This window comes from Aotus nancymaae, unplaced genomic scaffold, assembly GCF_030222135.1.
Source record: "Aotus nancymaae isolate 86718 unplaced genomic scaffold, 86718_ANA_hifiasm-v0.15.2.pri h1tg000040l, whole genome shotgun sequence".
In the NCBI taxonomy this organism is placed as follows: domain Eukaryota; kingdom Metazoa; phylum Chordata; class Mammalia; order Primates; family Aotidae; genus Aotus; species Aotus nancymaae.
This window is the reverse complement of record NW_026988454.1, coordinates 85,233,794-85,257,032: the sequence shown is the minus strand read 5'-3', so window position 1 is coordinate 85,257,032 and position 23,239 is coordinate 85,233,794. Positions and strand designations below refer to the sequence as shown.

Below are 23,239 nucleotides of genomic sequence, written 5' to 3'. Positions count from 1 at the left end.
CAAGATGCTCTGTAGCATAGCCCTGGGGAATCATAAGTGCTGAGATCAAAAAGGATGACAGGGGCAGGGCAAATGAAGCCAGTAAGAAATAAGTGATAGAATTTAGGTCACTGCAGAATTTTTACTATATCTGGCTCTACGTTCCTACATTTCGGAATGATTTGTTCTTCTTTATAACTTCCAAAGCACTTTGTATTTTATCACTCTCTTGACAGTCATTTTATACTTCCTTGTTTTGGCACTGGTTGCACATCTGTCTGTCCCTTGTGTATTTTTAATTGCCTAGGCTCTGTTTGTCCTGAAAATGCCAGTATTCCCATAACGCCTAACTGGAGGCCTTGTCTATAAATGCTGGACTAATACTTATTAAAGGAACAAATAAAAACAATACAGTGAGAATGGTCACAGTAACATTATAGCAAATGTGGAATCAGATTGTCGTTTTCACATAGTCCAAGATTTAAAATTGTTGATTAAATTGCTTACCTGACTAGCTATCATAAAACATTCTATGTACTCACAGGCTATTATCACTTTGTTCATTTATAGGTCTTGTTTGTTTTGTTTTGCTTTACATCTGTCTCCCTGACTGAACTTTGTATTATGGGATGGATGTAACCAAAGTGTATTTATCTTTTTAATATCTTTTATATCATCTTTAGTATTTTTCTCCCATTTTGCTAAACTCCAGCAGTTACCCCCCAACCACCACACTGTCTCTGACCACATCCGGCATATAATATCAAAGAAGCATGCTTGCATGAAATATGAAAGATAAGAGAAAGAAAGGAAAGAAAAGAAGGAGGACATGAGGAATGAAGCAGAAAAAGAGGGAGTGAAGGAGGCAGACAATAATATATTTACAATAACGTTATTTTCCTCCAAGGGAAGCTATGACTAAATGATGTGCACAAGCTAACAGCATTTCTGTTGATGTACCATTTAGTGAGAAGGGGCTGCACACTTGGATCCTAGTGCTGACTGGAGCAGGTTGAGGTCAGGAATCAGCCTTGCAAAGGGCAAGTTACAGGGTCATGCCAGAAGCTTCATGTCTGTTTCATCACATCACCGCTCTTCCGGAATGGAATTCTTTACATGATTATATCATGCCAACTGATTTTCTTACGCTGCAGGTTAAACACGCTTAAATGTAATGTGCCCTTTTTGTGGGGTGTTTTACAATAGGTTTTTGAGACATTAGAGGAACATTTCATGAGAGTCTTAATTTAATGCTATCCTCAAATTCTGCTTTTAGGTAAAGAAGTTTAACAAATTCATTTAGTCTTTTGGAGATACTGCTGAGAAAGAGTTTATCTTGTCAAGATCCATGATTTCATGGGTCGTTAGCATGACCAAACAGCTACTAAACAAAAACTGCCCAGGCAGCAACTTTTCTAAACAGGTCTCTGGAATGGCCCCATTATCCCTTGTTCTTTTATGGTAGTGCTTTAATGCATGGACTAGATGCGTATGTTTTAACTACGGAGGACATCAAGCTTCTATATACAGGGTTACTTTTGTCAAGTTTTTTTTTTTCTCCTCAGCCTACAAAAGCATACAATGCTGTATGTATTAGGTAAAATCTTTGTCTTATTGATTTTTCCATTCCCTAGTACACAGAGTCTTGACACACAAGAGGCATTTTTAATAAATTTTCAATGAGTGTACTTGCAATTCTGGGTAAATCAAATCTATAAACGTTTCTTCCCCCAGCAATCTGGTATAGCTACAAGGAGAGACTTCCTGGTTACATTTGGGAAAGGCTCATAAAGACGAAACTTATAGTTCAGATGTCAATATCACTAGTTTCTCATTATGAGACCTGTAAGAGGGGATTCAGAGAATCAGAGTAATTTTAGAATTATGAGGTAAACTGACTGTTGCTGAGTTTTGTAAAAACTCTGTTATAGTTCTTTGGAGACTTCTGTGAGCCCTTCAGAACCATTAAATGATTGAGAGCAATATATAAGGGTGGGAAGAAATGTGGGACATTTTTCAACATGATTTTGCTTTTAGGTGGATTTGAAAACGCATGATTGTATCATTTGTAAAACTTCCATTGCTTGGCCCCTACATTCTCAAACCAAGATAAATGAAATTATCATTGTAAAACAAACTTTAAGAACACAAATTGTCTATGTTTCTAAAAAAATAAAGTTTAACTTTAGTATACTTTTTCAAATGTGCCTCTGAAATTTTACAAATGCTATTCAAGTGCAAAAAGAATGGTTCCAACCTTGGCAGCAAGGATTCATGTGATGATTCAGCAGTGTTTTTGGCTTCTGTAAAGCCAACACTTCATAATCTGCAGTAATGCTCATGCTTATAATGCATAAGAAAGAAGGAAAATAAATACAGTACTCTATAACTTTAAAAGATTGAGAAGACTTCCTGTAATTCCCCAAAAAGTTTCCTGGAGTTAGATACAGTAGAATTCTGTTATAGTAAATGGGATACTCAGAAACTCTTGTAGACTTTCAGTTTTTAGTAAAGAGTTGAGTGAAGATATTTTGTTGTTTGTAATCTGTAAAACTACAGTCCCTCCCTGCTTCTCAACTAGCTATCTAACAAATAAAAGTTTATCAAAAATGTGATTAGGCTGGGTGCGGTAGCTCATGCCTGTAATCTCAGAATATTAGGAGGCTTAGATGGATGGATCACGTGAAGTCATGAGTTTGAGACAAGCCTGGTCAACATGGTGAAATCGTCTCTACTAAACATATAAAAATTAGCCGGGCATGGTGGCGTGCACCTGTAATCCCAGCTACTCAGGAGGCTGAAGCATGAGAGTCACTTGAACCCAGGAGACAGAGGTTGCAGTGACCTAAGAACATGTCACTGCACTCCAGCCTGGGCTATAGAGTGAGACTCCATCTCAAACCATACCTATGGCCGGGCAAGGTGGCATATGCCTGTAATCCCAGCACTTTGGGAGGCCGAGGCGGGTGGATCACGAGGTCAAGAGATCGAGACCATCTTGGTCAACATGCTGAAACCCTGTCTCTACTAAAAATACAAAAAATTAGCTGGGCATGGTGGCTCGCGCCTGTAATCCCAGCTACTCAGGAGGCTGAGGCAGGAGAATTGCTTGAACCCAGGAGGCGGAGGTTGCAGTGAGCCGAGATCACACCATTGCACTCCAGCCTGGGTAACAAGAGCGAAACTCTGTCTCAAAAAAAAAATATATATATATATATGATTAAAGAAGAGGACAATCAAATGTTATGCTTAGTCTCAAAGGACAATGGTTGTTACAAAAGGAATATGCTCTAAAGTTTTATATGGCCCTTTTGAACAACAACAAAAATAGTGGAAAGAAATATGGAACAAATTTGAAAGAAATTGTTCTTTCTACACAGAAGTGTCCCAAATCAGCGATCATTTAACTCTCTTAAGAATGATCCCACATAGTCTCCTTAGTAACAAATTTGGTAAAGAGGCTATAAAATGCTTCTGAATGCATCACTAAGAGTACATCAACATTCTTGGAGAATTCTAAAAATATACTTGGACATAAAATAGATTATTGGTTTGGGTAAGACTGTTGGATGTCTGTTATTGCCTCTGAAGATATTTACGAGAAAGCAATTTCGTGTAGCCTTCCATGGAAGTTATTCACTTTCAATCTATAGAAACCAGTGTTCAAAACCTCAAAACAATTTCATAACATGAACATGCATACATACACACAACTCAGGAGAGATGTAAAGAAGGAAAAAAAGATACCTGGTACAAGCATAACACTATCTGGAGTCATGATGAGCAAAAGTATTAGCACTTGTCAGTGCAAAAGTATTACAAGAAAACTTGAGAGAAACAAAATTATTCATTCCATTGAGGGAGTTCAGTAAAGTGGTAAGATTTTTAAAAATCATTTTTCTAGAAGTAATAACTAGGTAAAAATGTAATTGAAGATTATAACTTATATAAAAGAAGCAACAAAAATATAAAACACTTACGACTCCTCTTAACAAAAACAAAAATATATACATAAAAATACTAACCTTTGCTGATAAGCTTTAAAAATGATTTTTATAATTATGAACAAGACAACTAGTTAATATAAAGATCTCAATTCTTCCCGAGGTAATTTATTAGCCTCCTGAAAGTCAATCCAAATTCAAGAAAGGGAGGGAAAATTTTAAACAGCTACGAATTTTCTGAGAAAAAAAAGTATAGGCAGTCCTTAACTGGAAATGGTTCTTAAGTTTAATTAGATCCCACTTATCTATTTTGGCTTCTGCCGCCATTGCTTTCGGTGTTTTAGTCATTTTAACATAAGTGAAAGTAAACGAAGACAAGGAAGGAGCAGCAAGCCTAAGATTAAAGCAGTGGGTTATAAACAAATTAGAAATTAAAAAATAACAGCAAACAGCATGTCAGGCAAAGAGAATTCCAAAACAATGTCAAGATAGTTATTGACAACAGAAACTGCCTGTGTAGTAAAACAAACAAGACAGAATGACAAAAAGACCAGGTAAGATGGACGCCCAGTGATGTTATATTTGGAAATGATGACCAGCTATGTGTGGACAATGTCAGTACAGGAGGGAGTTTGGAACAGGTCTGAAGACACTTTTTTTTTTTTTTTTTTTTTTTTTTGAGGGAGTCTTGCTTTGTTGCCCAGGCTGGAGTGCAATGGCACAATCTTGGCTCACTGCAACCTTTGCTCCTGGATTCAAGCGATTCTCCTGCCTACAGACATCCACCAGCATGCCCAGTTAATTTTTTTCTTTTTTTGTATTTTTTGTAGAGACAGGGTTTCACTATGTTGGCCAGGCTGGTTCAAACTCCTGACTTCAGGTGATCTGCCTGCCTCAACCTCCCAAGGTTCTGGGTTTACAGGTGTGAGCCACCACCACACCCGGCCAACACTTCTCCTTTTTATTTACCACCATGTATCAAGTTTGAGGGGCATTTTTCTATCATAAACAGGTTCCTATTTGAGAAGGGCAGATACCCATACACACAAATAAAACAAAGAAAGAATATACAGGCCTCATGTGTTTCCCAAGTTTATATTTCGTTTTGACCTCTTTTCTCAACTCTAGGTCAGTATGCTCATTTGTCCAATCAGAACCTGTAACTTCATCCTGCAGCTGTTAAATATCTCCACAAACAATCCTCTTGCTTTTTCTTCATATCTTGAATAAGATAGCATCATCTTCTATCAATCTTCCCAGCCAGAAATCTGAATTTCACCCTTGAACCGTCTTCTGTCCATTAATTCTAACATCCAGACATTTAATAAATCTAGTATATTCTGCTTCTCCCTTTCTCCCAGCCCGTGCTTTGCATAAGATCACTGTGGTTTATGGATTACAAAGGCCTCCTAACTGCTCTTATGAGGAGTTTCTTCCTTATATAAATCTGCTCTTTGCACTGAAATCTATAAAGTATCCTTGCAAAACATAGATACTCAGAACACATCACTGCTTAAAATACCCACTGGTTCCTTGATGCAACACAGGATAGTCACACAATTTATGTTCAAATCAGGATACTACAGAGTGATAGGAAACTCCAGTGAAATTAGAATGAGACAAGTGTGTAAATCAGATCTGTCCTGGGCAACCTAGAACGTGTGATTACTTTATCTTGGCTAATGATGTATTCAAAGCCCTTCACAATCTGGCCCACACATCTCCCCCTGAGAGTCTCCCTTACTCAGGTCTTGCTATATAATTTGCAGGTCCAAATGCAAAATAATGTGAGGACACTTGTTCAACGGCTAAAAATTTCAACTTAGCCACAGCAAACAATTAAATCAAGCACGGGGTCCTTCTGAGCATAGAGCTTTGTGTGACTGTACAGCTCACAAACACATCAAGCTGCCCTGCCTCTACCTCCAAAAGTATGCATTTCTACCAATAGGAAATTCTCATAGCTTTGCAGGTACACAATACCATTTCGTAACTACTTATCTCTGTACACTCTTTTAACTATTCCACTGTCTAAGAATGCCTTTTTTTTGTTTCTTTCATCCAAGACACAACCAAACCAATACCACGTGAATCAGATCTTCCCCTTATTTCTCTAATTATTCTGTTTCATGTGTTATTTTACGTCTATTATAATATTTACTAACTTTGAGTAGAATAGATTGCCTTTCATGATATCTTTATCAACATACCTTTTCAACATACCTTTTAGCAATTTTGTGCTTTTTTGTTTGTTTTGAGACAGAATTTCTCACTCTGTCACCTGAGCTGGGCTATAATGACATGACCTTGGCTCATTGCAATCTCCACATCCTGGGCTAAGGAGATCCTCCCATCTCAGCCTCTCAAGTAGCTAGGATTACAGGCCCATGCCACCACACCCAGCTAATTTTTGTATGTTTTTGTAGAGGTAGGATTTCGCCGTGTTACCAAGCTGTGTTAGTTATTTTAAAGGGTTTGTTTGATAATTCCAAGATCTGAGCCATCTCTGTGTCTGCTTCTATGGACCTTTTCCTTTACTGGTCATGGGCCCCATTATCTTACCTGTTAGAATGTCTTACAGTTTTTAATTATATACAAGAAATTCTGTATAAAAGAATAATACATACTAAAGTGAATGATCTTAACTTCCAGAAAATGTTATGCCCCTTCTTTTGTTTGAATGCTAAAGTGGAAGTCTTCATCAGTATGAAACGCAGTTGAACGAAAATGACTTTCTTGCAGCTTTAGTTATACTCAATTTACCATTGGCTTCATGTGGTTTGCGGCAAAGATCTAAACTTTCCCTTCAACATGGCTTAGGATCTGAGCCCTAGTCAGATTCAGGAGTTTTCTTTGTGCTTTAGAGCTGAGCCACTACTTTTCTGTGCCAGAAATGATATCCCTTCGTTTTATAGCTCAGCTGCCAACTTTTTGATTCACTGGAAAGAAGTCTTTGCTCTCCAGGGTCATCCCTGGTTTTCAGCTCTGGGTATCTCTTTCACCCTGATTTCCATTCACCAATCTTACAGCTGTGATGCACTGTAGTGTCTCAAAATTTTTATTCTTCTTTGTCCCAGTCTGAGTAGCTGAAAGACCAGTGAATCTCAAGTCTACTCATCACCGCCCTCCCCTTCAGTGGGCTGTTGGATTATACTTAGGGCAAGCTCCGCCTGCCTCAGGGGAATCTCTCTCAGCTCTCTTGCCTTGTTTCCAGTATTTTTATCCTCAAGCACTTGTGGGAAAGATTTGGTGGGTGGTTACAGATTTTGCTCTGTGGTTTAGGCTTCTTAGAAATATAATCTCTCATGCCAGCCTACGCACAACAATTAAAAGTTCATTAAAAGTTTAGCTGGTTTCTCCTTACCCCTTTCTATGGCAGGTACCTCCTCCTCCACTACTTCACATGGAATGAAAACAGCTGTGGAACTCTTCTGTGAAGGGCTTGTCATTTTTCTGGAAATTAGTTTATTTAGGTTTTATTGCATCCTTAACTCTCTGAAGGATTTTTAAAAAGAACTGTATGTTTTTGAAGTTTACCCAGCTTCTTTTGGTTGCTAGGATGAAAGCAATGATTTCTTGTAACTCTATATTCTAACCAGAAGCCCACATAATATTTTTATAATTTGTCAATAATCTTTGTAAGTTTCTGAGTTGTGAAATATTTATCATACAATAAAAAGTTGTCTTCTACATTAAGTGTTTCCCTTTATAATCACTTTCTTAGGTAGCAAATTTCTTTTATTTTATTTTAGTTTAAGTTTTAAAGGTTATAACGGCAGGATATTAGATTGTCTGAAGTGAATTTTTAAGATTTTTTTTTCATTTGACTCATTTTTGACCTACAAATGGATACCCAAGTCATCATCATCCTGGAAGTATAAGATAACCCATCCAAGTTAAAATTTGGTAAAAGACTGTGAAATCTTTATTTTTTATTCTTTTTTTTTTCTGTTGGTTAGTTTCTATTTTTTTTAATTGTACTTTAGATTCTGGGGTACACGTACAGATCATGCAAGATTGTTGCATAGGTACATTCATGGCAAGGTGGTTTGCTGCCACCATCCCCCCATCACCTATACCTGGCATTCCCCCCACATTATCCCTCCCCATCCTCCCACCCACTATTCCTCCTCTAGCCCCCACCCCAACAGACCCGTGTGTGGTGCTCCCATCTCTGTGTCCATGTGTTCTCATTGTTCAACACCCACCTATGAGTGAGAACATGCAGTATTTGATTTTCTGTTCTTGTGTCAGTTTGCTGAGTGATGGTTTCCAGCTTCATCCATGTGCCTGCAAAGGACAGAATATTCATTGTTTTTTATGGCTGCATGGTATTCCATGGTGTATCTGTGCCATATGTTCTTTGCTCAGTCTATCATTGATGGGCATTTGGGTTGGTTCCAGGTCTTTGCTAGTGTAAACAGTGCCACGATGAACATGCATGTGCATGTGACTTTATAATAGAACAATTTACAGTACTTTGGGTATATACCCAGTAATGGGATTGCTGGCTCAAATGGTATTTCTATTTCTAGATCCTTGAGGAAATCTCCACACTGTCTTTCACAATGGTTGAACTAATTTACATTCCTACCAACAGTGTAAAAGTGTTCCTATTTCTCCACATCCTCTCTAGCATCTTTGTCTCCTGATTTTTTAATGATCGCCATTCTAACTGGTGTGAGATGGTATCTCCATGTGGTTTTGATTTGCATTTATCTCATGATCAGTGATGATGAGCATTTCTTATGTTTATTGGCTTCATATATGTCTTCTTTTGAAAAGTGTCTGTTCATATCCTTCACCCACTTTTGGATGGGTTTGTTTGCTTTTTTCTTGTAAATCTGTTTTAGTTCTTTGTAGATTCTGGATATTAGCCCTTTGTCAGATGGGTAGATTGCAAAATTTTTTTGCTATTCTGTTGGTTGCCATTTATGATTGTTTCTTTTGCTATACAAAAGCTCTGAAGTTTAATTAGATCCCATTTGTCTATTTTGGTTTTTGTTGCCAATGCTTTTGGTGTTTTAGTCATGAAGTCCTGGCCTATGCCTATGTCCTGGATGGTTTTGCCTAGGTTTTCTTCTAGGGTGTTTATGGCATTAGGTCTTATGTTTAAGTCCTTAATCCATCTGGAGTTAATTTTAGTGTAAGGTGTCAGGAAAGGGTTCAGTTTCTGCTTTCTGCACATTTCTAGCCAATTTTCCTAACACCATGTATTAAACAGGAGATCCTTTCCCCATTGCTGTTTTTGTCAGGTTTGTCAAATATTACATGGTTATTTTTGGGGATCAACTTCTTTGATAGTCACAAAGCTTTTTAGAGCCAGTGGCTTGACAATAAAACTGATGCCACACTTTGAGATATGATAACTTTAAACAAATTAAGATTCAGACGGAGCATTTGTATGTCTGCTGTGAACACTAACAAACTTAAGAGTTTTCAAGTACATTAACCTTTCTGGTGCTATTATGAAGCACTTTCTTAGATACACAACAACAATAAAGATAATTAATATTACTCTCTTCCTACAAACTGATAAATGAAAGCTAAAGACTTGCCAGAGGTTACTAACATTGTTGTAGGTCTCCTAGCTCCAAGCCCATACTTACTCCACTAATATTCCTACTACACTCTGTTAAAAACTACAGGAATGTAAACTCATTTTTCAAGGTATGTTGGCTTTTAGAAATGGGAATTCAGTCTCAATAAAGAGAATTATATGGAGGAATAAACAGTTTTGCATAATTCCTTTCTTTTCTTCCCTTCTCCAAATGCATCATGTGATTTACTTCCAGAAAGAGTTCAGTTCTTAACTCATGGTCTTTTTATAGCAGCCGTAGCACCCAGGAACTATGCAGAAAGATTAATTTACTCCAGGGTGGTGTGTGAAATGGATGGTAATTTGTCTTTTGAGCTTCATGGACAGAGGATAAATGTACAGATCTAAGACTGTTCTATGGTCTTCTTGATTGCCCTCTCATATATTAGCAGTTTCTACACTCTTACCAGTGGGTCCCTGTTATCTGCAGAATAAAGTTCCAACTATTCAGCCTATCATTGAAAGATCTGCACAATTTTATACTGTCTACCTTTCTAGCCTTATCCCCTCTCACGTGATGCTTATTCAGCCCATAATAATCCAGGAACTCTTTGCTACACATAAGGGTAAACCTTGATGTTGTGGAAGAAACACTAGACTGAGAGTTGAAAAGCAGATTTGAGGAATACATATTCCACGTATATGTGTGTGTGTGTGTGTATGTTTTTGAAGTATATATATACACACACACACACCTTGGGGTTAATTTTGACAAGTTTTTAAACCTGCTTAGAACTCATGTTGTGTTATATCCTTGTCTATATTATGAACAGGCTGGTATAGAGAATATCAAAGTTCTCTTCAAATTCTAATAATTTAAGTGGATTTATTTCTGTTCAAACTTTTAGTTTGTTTTTGTTACTGAAATAGCCCAAATTAAAAAAATATGACATTGTTAATTCTTCCATAGTGTTACCTTGGGAAATAATTGTTCCGGCCTTAGATGCTATTTGATAAATATGTCTTGAAATACTCAATGGTTCAACTTAGAAATCTAATTGTTTAAATTTATTTTAGTAAAAATGTCATATGAGATTTGCTTCTTGCCAGTTTGGATATGAATAAACTGCAACCGAAAGCATTTTTAAAATTTAAGTCTTTAAGCTTACTTGTGCTCTTAAAGAAAGGACAGGAAGAGAAGCATTGACTTCACTTACAAGAACATTTAGTTCATGAAACTTCTCAACATATTTCCATACCTAGGGACTGAACACAAACTATGTTTCCAAGAATTTCTTATCCTCCAGTCTCACTAAGAAAGTAGCTAGACCATTTGTCAACAAAGGAGAGCTTTGCTGCTGAGGTAATTGACTAACCAGATGCTTGAGATGGTCATCTCCCATCAGGGTGTATTTTGCTGCCAGACACTACACCTTCTATTTCAGGTTTTATAAAAATCTATGTTTCAAGAGTGATTTCACACAGTGAAATTGATGAGACACTGTTTTTAAATGGATAATCTATCTGGATTAGTTCACCTCCAAACAGGTCCAGGAGACACCCTACCTACTTCACCCAGGCAGTAGGTCTAATGCAAGTTTTCCCCTTTCCTTGCTTTTGGCATCACCCATCACTGCCAATGACGATTGAATGACTTCAGCCAAGTTTAGTAAGCCACGCCAAAGGAACTATTACTGGTAATTTAATTGGACATGGAGCTAATTTTTCTTAATATATTCTTCCATAGGGCCAAATTTATGGTTTTTTGATAAGAAATTAAGCACCTGAGCTGAACTTTTGCTTCCACAGAATTATTCTGGTACCTTGTCTGTAGTCACAATTTCAGGTCCCTGTATATCTACTTTACAAAAGCAATCATGACTAATAGCGCCAAACAGTAAAATGATGTTTCCTGCCTAACTTATTCATTTTCATACTCAGAGTCATTTAGAAGCATAGCCATCAACAAAATCTTAGATAAAAATGATTTCAGCATTTTTACTGGAAAGGCGAAAAATGAAAATGGAATTTTTATTTTTGAATGAGAACCTACAACAAACCTACTTTGTATGTTATCTACCTAAATTTAATCCCAAGATAGCCCTGTGAGGTATAATTGTTCATGTTTTATGAACAATAGAAATGAGGTGTGTAAATACTCAGCTTCTTGTCCAGGTCACTGAATCCATGTCTTCCTGACTCTTAAGCAACATGTTTTTTTAGAATACCTTATTGACTTCCATTTAAATAATTTTTTGACCCTTAAAAAGTTTGCTGGCCAGATGTGGTGGCTCACACCTGCAATCCCAGCACTTTGGATGGCCAAGGAAGAAGCATCACTTGAGACAAGGAGTTCGAGACCAGCCTGAGGAATATCATGAGACCCTCCCTCCAAAAAAATAACTAAAGTTAAAAAGAAAAGAAAAGAAAAGAAATAGACAGGTGTGGTGCTATGCGCCAGAAGTCCCAGCTATTTGGGAGGCTAAGGTAAGAAGATCACTTAAGCCCAGGAGCTGGAAGCTACAGTGAGCTATGTATATGCCATTATACTCCAGCCTGAGCAACAGAGAAAGAAAAAAGGAAAAAACAAAGTTTGCTTTTATTCTGAGGCAAATTTCTCAAAACATACACACAAAAAAGTGTGCTTTCAATTATGAAGAAAAATCTTCAATTTTATCTGAGTTGGGGTGGGGGTTGAGCCAACTAAAAAGTATCAGTAGTAACAAAAATTCTTGCAAGACTGAATGTATCTCTTTGAAATTGGTTAACTTTTATGTACAATTTGACTCAAACAAATACTTCACTCTTTAAAAAACAAAAAAAAAGAGGTAGAAAGCAAATTTTTAAAGTTCTAATGAAGCAAAAAAGATATATGAAACAGTTATAGAAGTGAGATATGTGTTTACTCTCATGTTCTTCAAGCCTGTGTTTTAAAAAAGCTTTTTTTTTTTAAAAAGCAGAGGAAGGAAGACAAAAGTTACATACATCAAAGCAAAAATCATAAGGCATAAGAATGAAATTTAAACTAACAACTCATAGCATTAATGTGAAAATAGAGCTTATTCTGTCTTAAATTATATACAAGTATCCTAAATAAATTTTGATTAATATGTTTATATATTAAATTGACTCTATTTCTGTCTTGATATAGAGAGCTAGGTCCTAATAAAATAAGAAAGAGCTTGACAGAGGAGATAAACATTTTCATTTGTTAAAAATCAGGCAAATTTCTGACTAACATAGGGACTTCATTGTCTTATGAGACTTATCGAAGTGAAAGTGAGAACAGAAGAAATCTTACAGTTTTGTCCCCCTGAAGTTATAAGATTCATTTCCTAAAAGTCAGAACCAAAATAACACAGACACTGGACTGAGAGGAGCAAAATAAACACAAGTTATAGAATTTCTTAAACATACCAGACTCTATTTTTTTCTCTTATAATAGAATGTGGCTGTGTAGTATTTCAGGTTTTTTTACAACTTGGATGCACCCTAGTTTCAGGGTGTGCTATAAAACTGTAAGCTTCCAGAAACTGTGGGCACATGGTTTTATTGGGTAGTGAGAGATGCTTGCTGCTGATGGATCCTTACTCTTTCAAATTCTTCAAATTCACTAATATTAACATCATTTGTGTCATTATTCACCATGTGGTATGTCAAAAGGGGCATTTTTCAAAAATCTAACTCATTCCTCACAGTCAGGGATTAGAAACAGTTCATTTCCAACAAGGAAGCAAAGGCCCACGTGTTACTGAAAATGCAGAAAGTGTAACTGTGGAAATTAATCCAATCCACCCTATGTCTCCTCCATTACTCAATACCAAAATGAAAATAAAAATGCCACCTGTTGAGCCATAGCCACTATAAACTACAGGTGAAACGTATATGCTAAGTCAGGTAGAAATTGATGATTCTAACTTCTCTTATAGAAATGTAGATGATGGGGAAATGGATGCAGCAAACCATCATGGCACATATCTACCTATAGAGCAAATCTGCACGTTCTGCACATGTACCCCAGAATTTAAAGTATTTTTAAAAATATGTGTGCGTGTTTATGTGTGTCTAGTTTACAACTCATTCTATCGAAAGAATATAGAAACTGAAAAATTTGTGTAAAATGATTTCTATATTGTATATTTGCTCTGCATATATAGTAAATTATAAACAATTACTTAGTTTTCAGCAAGACGAATTTAAAATTGATATACTACAAATGAAGTTATTCTATGTTAGCATCATTATTAAGGATTTTTCATTGTTCTACTGGAAGGGAATAAGTGGCAGAAAAAATTTCTAATATTTATTATCCAATCTGAAAACTCGTTGTAGATTATCTCTTAAATTGACCCTAGTTTTGATGATTAATTAATCATGACTTTAATTCACGGAAAAATGGAAACCTTACTTAACATTTTTTTAAAGAAAAATAACAAAATTCTTAATCTGGTACCAGTTTTTCTCCTTTACTAACACATTCAATAGCTAAGGGGAAAAAACAGGTAATTTACACGTGATGTAGCAAAAAGCTCACCAAATAACTGAAAAGTACAAAGTGGTGTAACATTCACATTTATCTACATTTTTTACATTATTAAAAATGATAAAATTATATATCTAAAATCCTGCCACGTTTGTGTAAAATATTGTCTCAACTTTACAGTCATGGAGACAGCTAAGTGACGTATGTGTATGGCACACAATAAGACAGGACTAGTCAGTGTGCTCTACAATTTTTCTTAAACAGCGGTTCCTAATTCTGGCTCTCATTTCTGTTTTTCTGGGACTTTTTAAAACTATCAGTGCCTATGCTGCACTCCAACTAGTTGAATGAGAACTTCTGGTTCTGTGTAACCAGCCTTAGAATTTTCTGTACTGTCCCAGTAGTTTTAAGTTGAATCCAGGGTTGAAGAAATAGTAACATCTTTCAATAATATAGGAAAATGAAATTGTTAAAGGGTAAAATACAAATGAATCTCAAAATCTTACGGATTTATTTAGTGGATTGAATTCTAATATTCTTTTAAATAAATGAGGGACATTTTCACCTTTAGTCAGTAACAGTTGACCACGTCCCACTTAGGTTGAAGAGCTATTTAAATAACTTTATTTAGATGGTAGAAATCTAGCAAATAAACAGCTGCATGTTAACTAGCTTCTTCTACATTGAATGCAAGGGCTAGGAAATGCATTCATTTATCCATCAAAGATCTTTGTAGATTTAATAATTATGTGCCAGGAATCATTCCCAGATGGAATCATGAAATTAAGTCAAACATGACCTCTCCATTTAGTAACTGTTAGTAAGAATGTGTATGTTTATTCAATATATATAATCAAGACTCATTATATACCAAAACTTGTTTTTAAAGTAGATACCTCATAAAACAAAAAGATAAAACCCATGCTTTATGGAGCTTTTCAGGGTAATATAGAAAACATTAGATGTGGAAAAAAATGAAAGCAATGCAGGCGAGTATGGAGTGCTGGCAAGAAATGAGATGGGTATGGTGTAGGGATATTTGGAAAGGCCTCATTGAGAATGTGACATTTAAGGAAGTACCTGAAAAAGAGAAAGGGTAAGCCATGTAATTATTTATAGAAGAGAGTTCCAGGTAGAGAAAATGCAATTGCAAATGTTCAGAGCCAGAGACTTATCTGGGGAGTTCAAGGAAGAGCCAGGCAACCAGCCAGGGTAGCTGGAACAGAGGAAAGTAGAGAGTTACACAAGGTGAGGTCAAAAAAGTGACAGAGGCCATGTGGTGTGGGGACTAGTTAGGACTTGCGTGTTCTGGGAGCCAGCAAAGGGTTTTAAGAAAGAGACTGAAAAGATCTGATTTTCCTTTTAAACAAATTACTATAGTCATTGTGCTTAGGACTGACTGAGGGAGCACATATGGAAGAAGGAGAACAATTAAACAATTATTATACAAGATTCCAGTTTAGATGTCCCCTCTGCAGAAATTGTTTTGGAAGTAGAAAGAGATGTACGCTTTTACCACAGTGTTCAAGGATGGCTTTATAAAAGTTGGTGTGTTACATGAACCTTCAAACCATAAATAGGAGATCACCTGAAAAAAAGGAAAAGGACATTCTTCAAAAAAGGGAAAATAAACAGAAGTGTACAACTATCATGGTGCATTTAGGAGTGATTTATTATATATTAGAGTGCAGCATGCATGGTATGGGTTGGGGGTATTGGGACTGAGATAGAGACTGGAGATCCTCCTGTACTCTGCTGAGTAGTTTAGACTTTATCATATAAGCCATCAAGGAAAAAGTTTTTAGCTAATCTGAAACAATGTGAAAGAAGGGTTAGAATGAGGAGCAATTGGAGACAGACACCAATTATAAGAGTGTTCTTGTTTGTTTTTACTGTGGCCACAGTCTGTCAGAGAACACAAGTAAATATTCACAATTACGTGGGAGAGCTATAAAATAGTGTACACAGAATTTCAATAGAGGTAGCAGGAAAAGGAACAAAGTTAAGCTAAGTACAAACATCAACAATGGCTTCATCAAGGAAGTAATCTTTAAACTAGATCTTGAAAATTAGCAAATTATTTTTTATCACATATGGTGAAGAGAAATTCCAGGCAAAGAGAGTATCAAAGGCACAGAGACCTTAAAAAACATGAAAAATTAGAGGATGTAAAAAGCTGAGTTAAGCACAAGACATAAGTAGAAAAAGGGCCAAGAAAGTAGAAGAGTGCAATGGATTTTATGGAATTTAAACATGGTTCTCTAGGCAATGGAGAGAGACTGGAAATTATGAAGTGTGGTCAGATTATGCTTAGATGTGTATTTTCAAAACCTGCTCTGTAGCAGTACTCAGAAACAACTGAGACTTGCTAAGACTAAAGGAAGAAAGAATGGATAGTAAACTATCGAAACAGACGAGGACAGATAAGGGATTACGTTAGACCAGGTGTACTTGTAGTGCAAAGTAAATGCTAAGTTTTCCTTTTCTTTTTTTCTGGAAACATTTTTTAAAATTTCAACTTTGATTTTAGATTCAGGGAGTACATATCCACATTTGTTACACTGGTGTCTCGTGCAGTGCTGAGGTTTGGGTGCAATTGATTCTGTCACCCAGATAGTAAGCAGAGCACCGAAGAGGTAGTTTTTCAGCCCTAGCATTGTCCCTCCTTCTCCCCTTTTAAAGTTCACAGTGTCTAGTGTTGCCACGTTTGTGTTCATGTGCACCCAATGTTTAGCTTCCACTTATGAGTGAGAATATGTGATATTTGGCGTTCTGTTGTTGCATTAATTTGCTTAGGATAATAGCCTCCACCTAATTCCATGTTTCTGCAAAGGACATGATTTTATTCTTTTTTATGTCTGTGTAGTGTTCCATGGTGTATATATACCACATTTTTTAATTCAATTCACCATTAATAGGCATTTAGGTTGATTCCACATCTTTGCTATTGTTAATAGTGCTGCAATTAACATACATATACATATGTCTTTTTGGTAGAATGATTTCTTTTATTTTGGGAGTTGAATGATAGCTCTGTTTTAAGTTCTCTGAAAAATTGCCAAACTTCATTCCACAGTGGGTGAACTAATTTACGCTCCCACCAACAATGTATAAGCACTCCCTTTTCTCTTTAGCTTCACCAGCATCTATTTTTTAATATTAGCCACTCTGACCAGTGTGAGATGGTATGTCATTATTGTTTTGATTTGCATTTCTCTGGTGATTAGTGATGTGAAGCATTTTTTCACATATTTATTGGCTGCTTGTGTGTCATCTTTTGAGAAGTATCTGTTCATGTTTCTGTGCACTTTTTAATGAGGTTATTTCTTTTTTGCTTGTTGATTTTATTTCTTGATTCCAGATATTAAACCTTTGTCTGATGCATAGTTTATAAATATTTTTTTCTCATTCTACAGTGTGTCTGTTTATTCTTTTGAAAGTTTATTTTGCTATGAGAATGCTGCACTTAAAAGGTGTTGCAGAAACTAAGTCAATTGGATTTGGTGATAAATGATACATAGGTAAGACAGAAAGGAATTTCAACACATGCAGGTTTCTGTCTTGGGCCTCCTACAGTAAGTAGAGAAAAGCAAGCAGGTTGGATGATAGGCATGGGCAAGAATCAGTTTGCTTCTGAACATACTAAATTCTAGATAAAACTTCTAGATTAAAATGTTTCATAAACAACTTGAAATATGCATTGAAAGCTCAATACCTGAAATAAAACAGGCATTCCATAGATATTTTCTCAATGTTGAGATGCAACATTTTAAATGAGATGAAATTAGGCCAACTTAACTTGTCACAGTTACAATATATTCCAACTCTTCAAAGAATAGTCTTGTATTTATATCACACATTATTCATGTGCAAGGTAATGCATTCTGTGTCCTAGCCCAGTTTCCAGTGCTAAATTCTATACTACACTACTTGTGACCTAGACACAAAATCAACAGTGCAATTAGAGAAAGTAGCTCTGAATCACCTCCCTGAGAGAAACCCTGTTGTGTTTCCATTTTTCTTTGGTACAATTTAAAAGGTATACTGTCACATCATTTTACTAAATGTTTAACTACTATTCTTGAATTAGAAAATCTTTAATTTGGATGCAACCACAAAGAACACAATACATAAAAGAGAGAGATGTGATGGGCCTGGGAAACAGAGGCATATATTTTCCATTCTTTGAGCTAATACTCTGTTACAGTTTTAAAAATGTTGCAGAGCTACTTCCAAGGTGAATGAAAAAAGTCCTCTCCATAGTTTTTCATTATGACAAAATATAATTCTGTTTAATTATATAATCATTGTATTATTAAATAATCCATACAAATTACTTACTGTGCTTTATAAGACTATGTCAAAAGAAACTCCATATTTGTGACATGAATGAAAGCATTTTCTACTGAGATGATTCTTACTCTTTGAATAAGAAAATTTATTCCTTGTGGGTCATAAAACGACTCATAATACTCATGAACTGTGAAAATCTTCTGTGACTTATGAGAATTAGTAAAAGAATCATGAATTCTCTATGAGTTTACATTATAAATTAATAGAATTTATAGTATTTTTCTTTCCATTTGCATACTGATTTATTGCTTTCATATCAATGTCTCATTAAATAATGTAAACATAATTATAACACACACAATTATATCATAGCATAAGTTCCCTGTCAAAGAAAGAAAATTGCCATGTTTATTTGAGGATACTTAATTATTATGTATACAGTATGTGCATATGTCTTTGTGTGTTTATCTAGAAAAAGATGCTGCATATTATGTCCAAAATTATTAGTCTGTTTCTTATTCTTCCTAATATTAACAACCATGAAGAAACTCAAAGAAAAAGGCCTCAATATTAATAGCAGCAAAATTCACTAATGTAACATTTAAGATAGGTCATTTATTTCATTAATCCTGAAAATTCCACATAGTAATATTATTGACTCTATTTTAAAGACAAGAAAAATGAGGCTTAAAAAAATCTTGTCCCCACATCACATACCTAATAATTGACAGTTATCTTAGTCTCAACCATCTACTGTAATTCAGAATTTAAATCTTAATATTTGTTCTCTACTCTAAAATGTGTTAAGAAAATGTGACACTGATGTGGAGTGATTCTTCTTCTGATCTTCCATCAGCAAAAGACATGCTCTTTGTGCCTCCCACATGAATGGGAACATTATGTCAGTGATCCATGCACAGTCTTAGCCTAATTCCTCCTAGCCACTAACTTATCCCAAGGATCATATTTGGAGATGGGATCTGCAATTTAGAAACAGAATTATTTGTGACTTAAAAGAAAGAACAATGAATAAGAAGTCTCTATGTCCAAGTTCTACTTCTGATTCTGCCTAGTGACCCGAGTTTGTCTCTAGAAGAGTCAAACTAGGTAACCATTCTAGAAATTTCTTTCCTGAGCTGTGACATGAAGGGATGGACAGATGATCTCTAATACCTCATTCCAAGCTTTGATGTTTTTCTTTGTGCAGACATTTTGGTTACACTGAAACTTGATGAATGTCATTGGCTTCATAGATGGAATGAATGAACTTCTACATGCTGACTGGCTGACACAGCAAAGGAAGACAATGGTTTGTTCTATGGTTTCTGATAAATACTAAGTGACTAAAAGAAAGATGATTTGGTTGTAAACGTTGGATCCAGGGTCAGGATTCAGATGATTAATAATTTCGATCAAATATTTATTTTATTCACATCAGTCTCATACCTTTTCAATTGGTCACTATCAACAAAGGGTCATCAAAATCACTGCTGGAAATGTCCTAACATTGTAAGGCAATAATGAAATAAAATATTTCTGTAGCCATTGGTGAAATCTCTGCATGAATATTTGATAATGGACTTTGCCTTGGTAGAGAAGAGTCTATGTGGACTATTGAGAAAGCCTATTTCTTGAAGCTGTTTTCTAAAGCTATTTGGTCACTAAGCTTAGAATCAGAACTCCAGAATTCTGAATCTGTTTGATGTCTGACTTAAACTAAATGTCTTAAAAATACCTTTGGTGGCTTTATTAGAAAACAATTATGCTGTTCATGTATTATCAAAGGGAAAATTTTCTTATACAAAAGGCGTAATATTAATGTAGTATCATAGGAAAGTGCCAATAATTGCAAAATGATTATTTTGTATTCAGTTCTACTTATTTATTCAGTTATACTTATAATTGTTTGTTTATGTGCACCTTTAAAAAAATGGTAAGACAGTTTCATTCAAGTGAGCAAACCATGGCAACTATAAACAGGATTTATTGACAATAGACAAACAGTAATGAATCTTCTCAAGGAAAAGGTAAGGAATATTATTCAAGAATATAGCTAGATGTAGTTTTAAAAACCCTTACCATATGCCCTGGGTTACTCTTAAGTATTTGGTTAACACTTTTCTTATGCTCTCTGAGGTATATTTCTAGGGGAATATACATACCCATCATCTAGATGGCCACAAGAATTCTTACCCTATTACTAGGATTTTTTGTTCAGTAGAAAATCCACCAGTTAACAGTTTTGATTAAAATGTTCTGAAAACAGGGGTGACAAATGAAGGACAAACAATAGCTTCATATGTAGCTGAGCAGAGAAAGTATATTTCAGAAATGCTACAGACATGAAAAAATTGAAATATCAATGGAATTTTAAGCATTCTTGAGAAAACTTTATTCAATTCATAAAATAGTAGATGCTAGAGCTAATTATAAAGCAATTGGTTAAGGCTTTGTTTTTGAGGACCTACAGGGAAGACATTGCTGTATGCTGCTTCCTGTTAATAAGACCTGATTTTATTTTGGTAATTTCACTGCCTCTAGTATCAGTCTGCAGCACCAATTTGATATGGTGTAAATTTCATTATCAGACTAGTAAAAATTTAGCATTTGAAACCCTTCATATAACTCTATTGCTTTTTCTATCATTATTCTTGTTAAAAAGGATACTATTATAGCGCTCTTAACCAACATTCTTATCTTACATTTCCCTAACCTTGTGGTCGCCTATCATTTTTTCTTCCATTTCATTAACTCATGAAATAGGTTTCTCAAAGGAGTGCTATGGGTACTTTTTACAGGAGCAATCCATGGTTTCCAAATGCTAGTCACAGCCCCTCAAGTACAACTACAATTGCCTTCACACATGGCTCAACAGGGTGGTCGAAAATCATTCTAATGTATATATTGTAACCCCCACCCCCACAAGACAGACCCAAAGTCATCTACTCTTTTGTAGCTTTTGCTCCATTCCTTATCTATCAGTATATTCCAGTGGAATTCACTGCCATCTTTCTCACCACATTTTGCAAGTAGGTTGATTAATATCTTCATTATCTTTTTCTCTTCTATTTCTTTTTTTCTCCCTCTTTCCTCTCTCGTTCCTTTTCTTCCCCTCCTTTATTCTGTGTCTCTAGGTGTCTCTCTTTCTCTGTCCCTCTACTTCTCCCACTACTCTCTGAGCCAACTGAGGACAGGAACGCTGTGGCAGACACTTTTGTGTCTACAGAATACACCGAAGTGCCTGGCACAGAGTATTCAGTAAATGTTGAATTGAATTAAATTGTTCTTTTTTTTTTTTTTTTTTTAACAAAAGACTGCAAGATCTTCTAATTCAGAAGCAATTTAATTATACTAATTGGCATCAATTTAACTGTGACTCCAAAACCAAACCAGACAGTACCAGAATCATTTAGGAAGATTTTAAAAATGCAGGTTCAAGGGCCTTACTCCAAAACTACTGAATCAGAATCTGTGTCTGCAGGGAAGCCTAAGAAATGATATTTTGGCAAAGTTTTACAGTGATATCATTCCTTTCCTGAGCCTTGGCTTTAAGTAAAACCCTTTTAATTACCTTGTGCTATTAAGAAAATAGAAAAGTACTTGTATTAGTTCATTCTCACACTGCTATAAAGATACTACTTGAGACTAGGTAATTTATAAAGAAAAGAGGTTTGACTCACAGTTCTGCACAGCTGGGGAGACCTCAGGAAACTTATAATCATGGTGGAAGAAGCAAGGCATGTCTTACATGGCAGCAGGACAGAGACAGAGCAGGAAAAACTGCCACTTTTAAAACCTCCCCACTAACACTATAACAGCATGTGGGGAACCACCCTCATGATCACATCACCTCCCACCAGGTCCCTCCCTTGATACACGGGGATTACAACTAGAGATGGGATTTGGGTGGGACACAGAGTCAAACCATATCTATACTCCTTGGAAAAAAATCAGGCCCTTTTCTGTATCATGAGACACCCTATAGGAAAGCAAGCAGACTTGAAAAGCATTCACAAGATAAATGCATTGAATTATATTTTTGACCACATTAAATAATAAAGCATACTAAAAAGCTGTTATCAAGACAGCAGTTTATATTATTCAGCTATGTGAGAAAATGCTTGGTAAAGGCAAAACTTTGAAAGCATGTTTTCTCCTTTGTTGTGGAATGGTTTATCCTTCTGAAATTCAGAAGCTCATCAAGCTTTTCCAGTTGTATTTAAGTTTGAGATAGTACTCATATATTTTTCTTTTTACTGTGCCAAATGCAAACACTATGACCCACAATGCCCTTTAATGGCATTTGCATTTGAGCTTGGAGTGTTTGCATTTGAGCAAACACTCAAATTTTTAGTGGAGTATTAGCATTTGAGCTTGGAGTGTTAGATGTCTGTGTTAACCTTTCTTCCTCTTCCTCTTTGGAAGCTATCTGTATTTCTTCTGTCAAGATATCTCTTAAGTAATCGTATTTATGTCATGTTATAAATCATCAGTAGAAAAAAGGCTGTGAGATTGGAATGCTGTGGATGATACTAGGCTAGAAAAGCTGAGAATGTCCAAAGCTTCAGTCATTTCTCCTCCAAGTGAGGTTCCCAAGAGAGACAGCAATACAATGAAAACAGTAAAGCAAAATGTCACTTGTGTATTGTTGAGAGTGACCCAAACTCAAATGGAGCTATCATTTAAAAACTGGGATAGAGTATGTGATTTGGGCCTAGGGAGGCTTCCTTCCCTCTTTCCCTATCAGAAATTTTCTGACCATTTTATTAACTTTGGGCCAGGACATGTGGAACAGGATAATGGAAAGATGAGGCTGATGAGCACCTCAATGAGAAACAGCCTGCTCTTTTTCTAAGTAGGAGATAGCCCTAGCATATTACTACAATTGTTAGAGGGACGGAGAAAGAAGATAGCTGGTAACTGTATGGGCTTCCTTGCAACTACGTGAAGGGAGGGGATAATGTCAAGAAAAGCAAATAGTCAAGTTCCTTCCATTTCAAG

General features: G+C 35.8%; 1 long non-coding RNA gene across 2 annotated transcripts in view; it reads right to left on the bottom strand.

Annotated features, from left to right (window-relative positions):
* The window catches only part of LOC105730571 (uncharacterized), a 303,311-nt gene that overhangs the window by 8,088 nt on the left and 271,984 nt on the right, over window positions 1-23,239 (bottom strand). Inside the window, exon 5 of one of the 2 annotated variants that reach the window (XR_010336698.1) lies at window positions 8,111-8,213. The exons of the other annotated variant lie outside the window; for it this stretch is intronic. This is a non-coding gene — a long non-coding RNA (uncharacterized LOC105730571). Of the gene's footprint in view, window positions 1-8,110; window positions 8,214-23,239 lie in introns of those variants that run through there. 2 annotated transcript variants of the gene reach the window in all.